Genomic DNA, 13316 nt, shown 5'->3' with positions numbered 1-13316 from the left:
TTGTTCCTTTATCAGTTGCACAATCACTTATGCCGTTTGATGGGTGATCAGCAGAGGAGTAAGCCTCCAGGCCCATTCAGTGGAAGAATGGGCCTCTGCCCACTCCACATTCCTTACCTGGAACATGGAAGTATAGACATCTCACTGGATCTTCAACCAGCCTCTGTGCCTGCTGTGGTCACCATGTGTTTGTAAAAAATATTATTGGGGGTTTTCCACTGTTTCATGCTTCTGCCATCTTCATCTCAACTTTTTTCATTGTGGTGGGTTGAAATTACCCCACAACTGATTTGGAGAACTACCCCCCAAAATAAAATTGCCAGACCAGCTCAGATTGGGATGGAAGCAAATGAAGCTGTATTTACAAGCAAACTAAAATCTAGAAATATGAAATGCAATGAATATGTACAAAATATACAATATTTACATATATTTACAATTCATAAACAACACAAGGACCCCTGGCAAAAACAAGGGCTGCCAATTGCTCCCCCCATCTTCCCCCATTCCAGAAGATGAGCCGCCAAGGCAGATGGCCAGCCTGGATGGGTAATGAACATTTAATAGAACTAAGGGAAAAAAAGAGGGTGTGTATCATCTTTGGAAGAAAGGGGAGGCAACCCACAGAATGTTTAAGAATGTTGCTAGATCATGTAGGAAGAAAATTAGGGAGGCAAAAGCACATTTGGAGCTTAAACTGGCCTCTACTGTGAAGGACAACAAAAAGTCCTTCTATAAATACATTAATAGCAAGAGGAAGGGAAAGGACAACCTCCACTCCTTGGTGGACATGGAGGGAAACGTTGCATCAAAGGATGAGGAAAAGGCAGAGGTACTTAACACCTTCTTTGCCTCAATTTTTACTAGCAGAATAGAACATCTTCCAGACAGCTGGCCTGCAGAGCTGGCAGAAAGAGCCAGGGAGCTGCACAGTTTCCCTCATGGATGAGCAGGTGGTTGGAGCTCTCCTCAGCTGCTTAGATCCCCACAAGTCCATGGGACTGGATGGGATCCATCCCAGGGTGCTGAGGGAGCTGGCAGATGTGCTAGTAGGCCACTCTCCATCATTTTCCTCCAGTCCTGGCTCACAGGTGAGGTCCCAGATGACTGGAAACTGGCCAATGTAGTCCCCATCCACAAGAAGGGCCAGTTGGATGAGCCAGGGAATTATAGGCCAGTCAGCCTGACCTCAGTGCCAGGCAAGACTATGGAACAGGTCATCTTGAGTGCAATCACACAGCACTTACAGGATGGCCAAGGGATCAGGCCCAGCCAGCATGGATTTAGGAAGGGCAGGTCCTGCCCGACCAACCTGATCTCCTTCTATGATCAGGTAAGCCGCCTGGTGGATGTGGGGAGGCCTGTGGATGTAGCCTACCTGCACTTTAGCAAGGCCTTTGACACCATCCCCCATAGCAAATTCCTGGCCAAGCTGTCAGCCCATGGCTTGGATGGGAGCACACTGCATTGGGTTAGGAACTGGCTGGAGGGCCAAGCCCAGAGAGTGGTGGTGAATGGTGCCACACCCAGCTGGCAGCCAGTCACTAGTGGTGTGCCCCAAGGATCAGTGCTGGGCCCTGTGTTCTTTCACATCTTTATTGATGATCTGGATGAGGGCATTGAGTCGATCATCAGTAAATTTGCTGACGACACCAAGCTGGGGGCAGGAGTTGATCTGCTGGAGGGTAGAGATGCTCTGCAGAGGGACCTCGACAGGCTGGACAGATGGGCAGAATCCAACGGCATGAGATTTAACACATCCAAGTCCCGGGTTCTGCACTTTGGCCACAGCAACCCCAGGCAGTGCTACAGGCTGGGGTCAGAGTGGCTGGAGAGCGGCCAGGTAGAGAGGGACCTGGGAGTACTGGTTGATGGTAGGCATTAGGAAAAAGAAAGTCAGAGACATCAGTGTATCTCCATACAACAGTTGTAGTGTCCCCATATCTCCTTGAGACTCACTTAGCTTCCCGTAATGAGAGCAGTTTGCATTACACAGGTGCCAGGTGCACGGATGCTAGAAGTTGCCTCCCTTTAGCCATCACCTGCTTGCACTTTAAAGGAGAAATTAAACAGTTTGGGGCTGCTCCAGGCCAGACAGCTTTTGAGAGCCTCAAAGGTTAGGACAGGATTGTGAGCATGAAGAACATTTTAGGCATGTAGTAATGGTACGTTCAGGCACACATAGATGCATATATACACATGCACTTGCACACGGGGCATGGAAATGGAGCTCATGCCATTTTTGCTAAATTATAATAACAAAAGAAATTAAAGTAATAGAAGTAGTAGGTTTATACCTGTGTGGTCCAGTCATTGAAGAAGTCTCTTGATTAAAGCTTAAGATCAGGCATCCAGAATATCTTGTTTTCCTCACATGTAGCAATTTTACTCACAAGGTGGGTGTCATTTGAAAAATCTTCATCTTTGAAAATCTGTATCTGCTTCAAAGTTTCAGGATAGTAATCAACTCAAGGAGATGCTTCATAGTTAAACACTTTTTCAAAAATAATCATGCAATCCTGAAATAAAGAGGTGCAAGATATGTACAAATTCTTTCTTCCAGCTCAGGGTGACCAAAGCCTGGAGTGGGTCACCCTGGATGTTACAAGTCTTATAAACACAATTGTATGCAGACTAGAATATTAACTAACAATACCCACAGGGGATTTTCTGTTCACACCAGTTATTGAATGGCTTTTGGGGTCATTCAGGCTGGCCTTTTAAATATTTTTTTATGACAACAATGTCAAACAAACACAGATTTTACTGCTGCTTAGCCTGAAAGAGAGCAGTTTCTAAGAATGGGCAACTTTGGGAAGATGTTTTTGCTCAGCTGGAAGCTTTATGGGGCAGATTTCATCCATGGTCCAGAAGTAAATGTCAGCTCCCTTGAGATTTTGGAACACAATATGTGTTCAGCCCCAGAAATCAGGTGATGAACCAGAACTTCAGACTCTCAGAAACCAAACACTTTGTGCTTCTGAAAGATCAAGCTTGATTTTTTTTCTCTTTTTTTCTTCTTTTTCCTTTTTCTTTAATTTTGATGGATGATGTTTTGTTCTGCAGTGAGTTTTAATGCGTGTCGCTGTGGAACAATTTCAGTTGTTGAGAACAGCAACAACAACAACAAAAAGCAATATTTCAATATTTCTCAAGAAAAGGCTTCAAAGGTTTCAGATCTTTTTAAAATGTTTCTGCTTTATTTTGACGTGGCATAAAAGTTTTGTATGCATTCTTGCATCCGCTATTGTGACAGCTGTATTTAATGAGTGCAAAATGATCAGAAAAACATCTTTTACTGTGGGTTGCCATTGCCAGCAGATGACAGGAGAGAAGCAGTACTGTAATAAGAGAAGCGATGAAGTAGTTCATGCTACTGCTGATGAGGTATTTCTAACTCTCATGCCTTGGTATGCTTTTTGAATATAATGCATTGGTCACGTTACCTGATGGTTTCATCAGATTTTGTTTTCAAGTGAGTTTTGAAATAAAATTGTTCATCTTTAGTCTCAGGTCATCAAGTGGTTTGTTGCAACATATTATTTGTGGTTATCCCAGTCATTTTCCCTAAGATGAAGAAGAAGAGGTCCTAGTAAATACCGCCCTTTCCATCAAATGGATACTAAGCAAGGAATGTAGATCCACAGATGTGCTAGAAACATTATGCAATATGTTCATTTTCTATTTTATATGCATATTTAATATCAGAGTATTTTAGTCCAAATTTGACACAGTATAAAAATAAATCTAAATGGATTTAGAAGGTGGGTATTTCTCTTTTTTCAAAGCTTCTTTGCTCCTGACTTCCTCTGGTGATTTTTAGCTTATCATGCCTTTGTACAGGAGATCTAAGTATTTTATTCTCTCTTGTGTCTCCATATGGTACCATTTCCCAGATAGTCTTCCTTTGGTCACAAGATGACAGTGAGAATGGATTGTCAAACTGGACCACTATGACAATTTACTCTGGGGAAGAAAACCCTGTGGGTGCTTAGAAGCTTTACTGTAAGTTATATTTGATTAACTTATCCTACTACTGACAAATAATTAGGTCAGCAATTAATTTAAAAATGCAAATGTGCTACAGGCCTTCATGTTTTAAGAAATTCCCTTTGTCTTTAGGTTTTACTTGTGTTAAAGTCTTAATGGATTTAGCTGGTTAAAGGAACAAAATTATATTTTCTAATGCTTTATTCACTAGGTTGAGTTGGACTTTTTTAGCAAATGTTGACTGCAAATATTTGTTTAGAACTGATCATGCGTAGTGAAATTTAATGGAATAAGAAACAGCAAAGTAATGACGAACTACTCATTGAGAGAAAGAGAGAGAGATGTTCACATTTATGCTGCAAAATATTTATAGACCTTCAAGAATTAGAAACAGAAAGACAAATCAGAGGACTAGAAGCAGACCATGGCAGCAAAGTCAGAAGTCTAAGAAACCAGGATATGTCAGAAAGAAAAACGTGTTTAATATTGCTACAAGTGTGGTGCAAAGAAACCTACCTAACAGCCTATCTTGGGAACTTTATTATTAATCAAACACAGCCCTGTCCAAAGGAAGCTTGGAAGAGTTTTCTGTTGACTTTAAGGAAGTCCCCCTTAAAGTCTAACTTTTCTATAATTAAAATATTGCCATTTTTTTAGAAAATATTCAAAATACACCACTGTAAACACACCCAGACAGCTAGACTGATATAAAATCTGGAGAAATTCATATATGTGACATAGATTTCTAGTGGAATTTTCTAGCAGTTTATTTGCTTAATCAATCCAAGTCAGCAATGAAAGCATCCACTCTAGAATTGGGTGAGAATTTTTTTACAAAATCTGTATTTACCTTAAGATGAAGTTTTAAACAATCATGACAAACCATGGGTTTTGTGCTTAGCTATGCAAGCCGTTTAGGATGGGAGAATTATAAAGTAAATTAAAAGTCAAAATAGTTGTTTTATTTTTTTATTACTATTATTATTATGATGATGTCCAAAATTGTAACCTTTTCATCACTGTTTATTGAATTATTAATGTAAATAATTACACAAAAAAATATTCAGAAGAAAGTTAAGACTAAACATTGCCATTTTAAGACTCTTTAATTTCAGAAGGACAAATTAAAGGAGAATTGTGTGGGGTCAAAATTCTGTATCTCACCTACAGAGACAAAGCTTGGGTTTCCAATCTCCCCTGAAGGGTTACACCCAGGACCATCTTTCCATCTTAGGCAGAACCTGAAGTACTTCTGAGGTTTCAGCAGGTGAGAGCAGGTGACACAATGCTGAAGCTTCATTTTGAATGAAAGAGAACTTCTTTCTTTTTCCCCTGAGCTGTGGGAGAGAAAAAGAGAAATGTAATTGGATACAAGAGAGCTAAGCTGTTGGGAGATCTGCAGACAGAAGTATTCTTATAAGATACAGACTGTATTTGTGTTGCTCCACATTTCAAGAAAGATGCAGCTGCCTTCAAGACTGTCTGAAGGAGAGGAATGTGAAAGATCAGAAATGTAACTTGCAAGAAAACTTGAACTGGGGTGATTTCAACTTAAGAAGAAGAGAATGGGTGGATGTAAACAACAGGCTTCACATTTGAAAAAGCCTTCTGCAAAGAGACAGGGAAAAGTTTGTGTTTCAGGTATACAGCAATGTGACAGAAGGTAGCAGCCCTACACTGAAACGAGATATTCAGGTCAGGTGGCAAAACCTTTCTGACAGTGAAGACATCAAAGCTGTGGAAGGGATTGTCTGTGGATAGTTTGGAATCCCTTTTGCTGAAGAGCTTTGAGAATTGGCTGGGCAAACTACTTTCCAAAAAATGTGACTATAGTTTCTCATGAAAAAAATAAAAAAAACCCTTAGCAGTTATTGCATTGATATTTTTAACTGACTTCAAGACAGTGATGGAACTCCTACTTTTGTGGTAGTGTAAAATAAACTACTAAATTAATCCTGAGTGAGAAATATACAATGAATGTCCAGCAGAGGTGCCATTATGAATGAGAGTAAATGAGATTTACCTGTAGAAGTAGGATAGATAGAATGGTCTGCATGATCAAAAGTGAGCTCATTGAATTTTTTTTCAATATAGTAATAATAATGGTTAAAAGCTTTCAGTGATCTGTAAGCTGGCATTAAACTCAATAAAATAAAATAAGTTGATATGCCAGAAATCCATCATGGAACCTGAGCTTTATTCACCAGCTTTTTAGATCAGTCACTACAACTGTGACAACGCAGAGTGGCGTAAGTCGAAGGAATCTCAGATTCTGTCTCAATGATGATAGGAGAGCAATTAGGTAAAGATATGCAGAATGAAACTGAAACAATGTAAGTTCAAGTGAGAATGATTATTTCTTCCAGATAGGATCTGTTTATTTGACACAAACATATAAACTGAATTCACATCGACAGAGCACTTCACTTTTAGATTAGGAATAAAAAAAACCATAAAACACACCAAAAAAAAAACCCATACAAAAAACAACCACACAACAAAACTAATAAATGCCTCATAGGTCATGTTGTTTAAAACACAAATCTTTCAAATAGAATGATCTCTGGAAATATTGTCACACTCTAAAATTAGGACATTAAAAGATATTTTATGAATGCATTTGTATCTGTTTACATTGAAGCAACCCCAATTATTCTAGCTGCTTTAAAAAAAAGCCTTCTGCTGGCTTCCTTTCCCTTGGATGCTTCTGTGCTATCGTTGTCTCTTTGTCTAAAACAGGGAGTGACACATCCCACCTCACAAAGTCTGTCTTTCTCTCTTTCTGTCATCCTAGGGAACAGCAGCATTTTCCTTATCCTGTAAAATGGTGTCTGAGGATTGCCTGTGGGGATCAGAGGGGCATTTCCCTTGGGATTGCCAGGCAATGGCTCAGGCCTGGCAAGTATTTGTTCCTCCTGTCATCTATTCTGAAGGGCATAATCCCAAGGAAATCAGTGGGGAGTTTTAATATGGACTTTGAAGGCCAGATATGCCTAAGAATATAAAGGTGATTAAGAAATTATTCTACTGAACCTCTCCCAGCAATCTGGAGTTTTTCTTTGAACAAAAAAACAAAATAAAAATGCCTTGCTTAGTTTTATGTAAATATCAGATGACAAATTTTTGCCATTTCTTATAGTCCAAATCATATTTCTCTTAAGGCTACAGGTAAACTTGCTTCTCTAAATCCTCCCAGTGGTGTCATTTGGACCTCAAGAGTAGCTTTGAAGTTCGTCTGATTCCTTTCCTGTGTTGTTTCAACTCCAGTAAGACTTGATCCTGCATACATAAACAGCGTTAAAACTCTTTTTAAAACAAGTGTCATTCACAAGCTCTACAAAACACTTTGATTTGATAAATACTTTTTAAAAACATCTTATCTAACATTCTTCTTTGATTAAGTTTGCTCTTTGGCAGAGTATAGTAATGTAAAAGGTCCTTATTCTGCATTATGTGGCAGACTGTCTGGTGTCATCCCAAAGTGGTCCCACAAGCTTTCTTTGCGTCTCTTGGGCCCCAGGCACTTCATATCCCTTTGTTTCAGAGTCCAAATCTCCAAAGCAAGGAAGAGCAGATGCAAATTCCAAAGTATCCCCTGCTTTTCAGAACATGGTCTTAGTAGAGTGAGGAGCAAAGGGGCATCTTACCACTCTTGAAAATCCCTTTGAGTACTCCAAAACCCCCACTCTAATTGTCATGACTACTTGCTGGAATCAGCACCACTTTTATAGCTCACACTGAAGATATTAAAGAGTAGCAGACTGAAGAAAGATGCCTTAAATCAGGTAGGACATTTTACTTTTTTGAGAAATAGTTTACATACAAGAGCCAACCAGCAAAGCAGCAAGAATAGAGACATGGAGGGGAACTGATTACCTGGAAATCATACACATTTATATGGGAAAGGAGGCAAAGGGAAGATCTCCCTTCCCTTCAGAAAACAAATACTGCAACATCTTCATTCTCATAGCAAACATCAAAGTATGAAATCTTGAGAGTGATTTACCATACTGCTGCATTCTTCCTTACTGCCCAAGCCAGCCACCCATGATAACTGAACCAGCTAGAGAATATGAATCTGGGGGGGGGGAACTAAAAAAACCCCACACCAAAACCAAATCACATACACTCCTAAGCTGCAGGCACATTTACAAAGTGCCTCAGGCCCCACACATCTGGCTTCACAGCAAAACCTAAAGCCAGCCCTGAGGGGTATGGTACAGAGAAGGAAGTACTGCGACTGCGATTAGGGTGTGTGGAAATTAGAATTCCTCTTGTTTTAAGGTGGGCTATCTCCTGAGCCTGCTCTACACTCCTTTCAACTGTAATGTGCTGAACAAAAGCTGTCTGTAGAAGATCCTGTGTTTCTCTACCCAGTCTATGTCACTTAGAGCTTTTTATGCTAGACTGGTTTTAAAAGCTTCAATTTAAACCAACATGAAAGGTCTTTAAACAGCAAATAGCATGTTATATCAAAAACAAATAGACTAAAAAGTGAACATCCATAGCCAGGGTATTTCTTTCCAAAACAGTTTCACTTTCCACAGCAACTAAAATTGTAAAACTGGCAGATCTGGGCCAGAGGTTTGTAATGGGCCTTTTAATTTTTTTTTCTTCTTCTTTCTCCAGTGATAAATAATCAGTTTTAGAAAACTGATAAAAAGAGGCAAGAATGAAAACTGAGTATGACACATTTATGAGACAAATTTTGCACTTGTTTCTTAAATACAGCACCTTTATTCCAAATCACAATTAAAAAAAAAAAAAAAAAAAAAAGACTGCTGTGCTGCAGTAGTGAATATAGCTGAATGTATGGAGCATAGCTTAAAAGAAACAAAAAATTCACCAAAAATTTCCTGGCAAGTTGTAAAAAGTTATGTTATCATTCAAGAGTTACTTGTTTAGAAGAGAAAAATAAAGAACAGACCACAGGACTAGAGGCAAGAAAGGATAAAAACACATTGTTTCCAGACAAACTCCCATCAAAACATATGGCTGGGGACTCTGAAGTAAGAGTATCTTCAAATCTTAAATTTCCATGAGCACTTTCAAGAAAAGCTGATGTTCTGATGTAGGATTTTTCTACACGCTTTCCTTTTCTCTCTGGTAGCAAGCAGTAGCATTAGCAGTATTTTCCCCACACCATTCCTCTGAAGCTAACAGAGCTGAGGATTTGTTACCTGACTTAATGGCAATAGCTTTCCAATAGACATGCATAGAATCATTGATTAGTTTGTCCTCTCCTTGTTTGCCTTGGAACACTGTTCAATTTACACCAATTAAAGAATGCTTGGTTTGTGTATTGAAGAATAATTAAGGGATGGAATTCCCTATTGGCTACTAAAAATGACATCTGACTTGAATGGTGATTACAGCATGAAGGCAGCATTAGTATTTAAATAGTTTGACTGCTATATAAAATCATTACAGCATCTCACCACGAAAAAGAGCATTAGTTAATTTTGCCTACAACAAAATTAGTTGTATGTATTTGTCTGGTCTCTTTAAGTAAATTTGACAAGGCTGATCTTAAAGTAATCATTCCAGGTTTGGTGGAAAGAGCAGATAGAGCACTGATTAAAGTAATCAGATAGATAGATAGATAGATAGATAGATAGATAGATAGATAGATAGATAGAATCTTCAACCAAAATGCAAATATGCACAAGTGAATGACAGAGCTTTAGCAGTGACACTTAAATCAAATTTAAACATTTAAAAGCACATTGGTTGCCAAAACATAAATCCAAGGATAACCAACATGCTGATATACAACAATCAAGGTTTAACAAACCATAAATACAGAAGAAATCCCTTTCTGTCCACCACTGTAGTTCTCCAACTTTTAACACTCTTTCCTTCATGGAACAAAGCATCACAAGAAGTAAACAGGAATGGTGGAAGGAGTCATCCTTGCAAGTAGGACTTCTTAGGAAATACCCCAAAGAATTAAAAATATTGGAGTAGTCTGACACATTCATGTAAAGTTTCCTTAGAGTGCTTTTTATCCTCTATTTAACTTTCTTCTCTGCATAATTAAATTCTATCTCCTAACCCTAGATTATAGTGTCTACAGTAATGGTCTATCCAAAACATGACAATACCATCACTGTAACATAAACTGCTTTGGGCTGTTCCTGAAGTGTATTTGCCTTTCCATAGCCTACTTAAATATACTATGTTTGGTGTACTAAGATATTATAGTGTTTTTTATAGGGTCGTTTGCCTGCTTCAAGACCTCACATTGCACCTACTATCTTTCTTAGGAGAATTTATGCAGTTCGGCTTGAAGGTTGTCAGCACCCTCTTAAATTCATTAAAGGGTTCTCTGTGAAGGAACATAAGACTTTTCCATTTAAGCCTCTAAGGAGAATGAGACTGACTAGCTTGTCTATATTGTGCAATGCAAAACTCTGTTAGAGATGCCCAAGCTCCCAAGCCCAAGTTCCAAATGAGGTGATACATCTGCACAGCACAATATACCCTTATTTGCATGGCCCAGCATCCCTGGCCAAAATGCAATACCTCTTTGCAGAGGCAAAGTGACCTTGCCTGGTTCTGCAGGTCACTTATGCATAGCTTCACTGCACAGTATTCCACTGCATAGATCTGCTCTAAATCTAGGTTTGGGACAGTATGCTTCATAACAGAGTATCACCACTGACATTCCATGGTTTTTTTTCCCAACATTTAAAAAGTTGTCTGTTCTGGTTTTTGTTTTCCTATTGCACGAGTAGTTCTCACTTCTGTTCCAGACCTCCTGTTGGGATCTCCCACTATAATCTGCCTGACTAGACCTTGGGCTTTCAGGAGTGAGACTAACACTTCCTTTCAATGAATAATCTTCTTTTGCAGCAGGGCTAATATAAGGGAGTATTCTTCCCTCCACCCACGAGAAGAACGTCCATTAATTTCAATAGAAACTCTCCATGCAGAAAAGAGAGAACTGTGCCCTGGGGAACATTCATGGAAGATTAATGGTGAGGAGAGAAAAGTGATACAGTACAGACAGAACAAAATCAGAACCCACCACACAAATAAAGCCAGACAAGGGTTCATTTTTTAAAAGTCAGTCAGGATGGCAGGAAGGCTTTGAAAAAATCAGGGCTGTTTCAGTGCACTTTTGCATACATCGGCTTTCAGGAGATATGAATAGGAACCTAACAGTAACTCTTTTTTCATACCTCCTTTCACAGGTCTCACTGGCAAAGAAGGATTTAGCACCTAATTCCTGTACTTTTATGTGGCAAATTAGGAATTTGCACCTTAAAAGGAAATTGCTTTTCAAACTCCCATAAATTCTAGATTTTGTTTTTTTAATAGTGGAAAACATTCCCTACCGTCATCCCAACACATAATAAATAGCCTTCTCCATTTCTTCTCCTCAGAAAGGTGTAAGAAAGTAGACCTGGACAAAGAGAGGTGTTTATCATTTCTCCTGAAGAGAGACTGAGAGTCTAGGATGTGTACTTAACCATTTTGTCCCCTCAGCCATTTTTATTTTAAGTTCACACATGCTCTCCTCACCAAAATCAAGTGTCTGTTGAGGAAAATATTGAACTTGAGGCTTGGTCATTTGAAGCAGTAGGACCTACTAACATTGAGTAGCCCAGAAGAAAACTAAAATATGAACAGAATAGCAATGTGTTTTATTTCTCAGTTTAACATTGTCTAAAAGTAAAAATTTTCTTTAGATAACGACTAGCTAGTTTGCAACTGCACTGAGATGGAAGGAGGCTGGTGAAGCACAATGGCATAGTCAAGAGCAAGCAGAAAATGATGGTCAGTGAGCCTCCAGGAGAAAGTACTGAAGTCACAGTTGGTTCTGCTGGCCCCAACACAGGATCAGGCATGAGGGTGAGACAGTGCCAACTGGGGTGGAACAAAAGACAACAAGTACTTTTTTTGTCCAGAAGACAAGGCCAAACTGAAAGCAAGGAAATGTGATCCAGTGAAGAAGTGTACTCTCACAACATGGCACTACACTGACAACCATTGCTGTTAGTAAAACACCTCCTGTTCTGACTGTCAAAACCCAAATGATGACAAGCTTTCAAAAATATTAGTACACATCCTGACTTGAATTATTTTTTACATAATTTTTGGCCCATTTTCTTCCTTTCTGCACTTCCTAGAACAACAAAAGGCCAGAGACAGTTGTTTAGACAGTACTGTTTTTTCTCATTTAATCTGTAAGTCACCATAAAAAGCAAACAATGGTCATGGAGCATGCACTGGATTTGTCTAAACATAAGTGACTCAAATACTAACATGTGAATTTAGTAAAGTCTGAAGAGTGGAGATAAATTACAACTGCAATTGAAGTTAAATATGATATAGAAATCCAACTAATAGAAGACTGTCTGGAAACAGCTATTCAGAAAGCTTCTCACCCTCTTACTTCTTTAAAGAGTTAAACATTTGGATTGGTTAACTGGCAGCCACAATAATAGGCACATGCTCTAATCTTTGATCTGTAGCTGAATTTGCAACTCTTTGTATGAGAAGCAGATCACATAGATTTGCATATTTTTAAGGATCTACAGAGAGAAAAGGAAGAACAAAAAACTGCTCTTCTAAGATGCCACTTTGAGATCACACAGAGTGTCATGGGTCTCCCCAAGTACACTAATATTCAGAGCCAGTTGCTAGACTCACAGGTTTTATAAATGGCCCTAAACTGTGACATTCACATCTGAAGTTTAATCAAAATTCCTCCTAGAGCATAGAATAGCAAGTTGAGGTTGTGTCATAACTCTTCACAGAGGTATGTGCATCTGTCATTAAGATCACATTTCCATATCTAAATTTGTGGCAGAACTTTCCTTACATCTTAAAATTTCCAGACATAACAGACAAAATTTGATTTTTTCATCAAATGAGAAACTGTTGTCCAGACTCAAATACATCAGCAAAGAACAGATTTTGAGTCAAGGTCTTGAAATCATCTTATTTTTGGCAAAATTCTCTAGTGTTGATGAAAATTCCGCACATACAAGACAATCATGAATCACCCCAGTGGTAGAATGAACGCTAACCAAACAGTTTTCTTTGTGTTCAAGATTCCTTTATTACATAGTTCTGTTTTCAACACCAGATGAAAGATGTTTGCTAATCACTCATTTTGCTTCAACAATTGTGCTTACACTACAGGAGATTTCCTCCACTAGGTAGTACTCCTCCAGAAAATAGGCCCTCCTAACAGAGGAGAGCAGTATATTGAGTACTGTGGATCGATGAGGCAATCATCCCTGCAAATGTTCCCAACTGTGGGGTGTTTCAAAATAGTCTTCTCTTGGTTTGAAACTCTCACCACTTTACAATAA

The 13316-nt window shown here is 38.9% G+C and overlaps 1 long non-coding RNA gene across 15 annotated transcripts in view; it reads right to left on the bottom strand.

The window, feature by feature from the left end:
- Positions 1 to 1658: 1658 nt before the first annotated feature.
- LOC137441046 (uncharacterized) overlaps positions 1659 to 13316 on the bottom strand; it is a 59642-nt gene continuing 47984 nt past the window's right edge. For 4 of the 15 annotated variants that reach the window (XR_010987309.1, XR_010987313.1, XR_010987311.1 and 1 more), the window contains exon 5: positions 4862 to 5327. This is a non-coding gene — a long non-coding RNA (uncharacterized lncRNA). Of the gene's footprint in view, positions 2520 to 3446; positions 3568 to 4858; positions 5328 to 13316 lie in introns of those variants that run through there. The other 11 variants (XR_010987303.1, XR_010987305.1, XR_010987302.1 and 8 more) reach the window with 7 other exon arrangements.

The sequence above is a fragment of the Melanerpes formicivorus genome, unplaced genomic scaffold (assembly GCF_026170545.1).
Source record: "Melanerpes formicivorus ecotype bairdi unplaced genomic scaffold, bMelFor1.0.p_v2 SCAF_1, whole genome shotgun sequence".
Taxonomy (NCBI): Eukaryota; Metazoa; Chordata; class Aves; order Piciformes; family Picidae; genus Melanerpes; species Melanerpes formicivorus.
The sequence above is the reverse complement of the archived record's forward strand: the minus strand, read 5'-3'. Positions and strand labels throughout refer to the sequence as shown.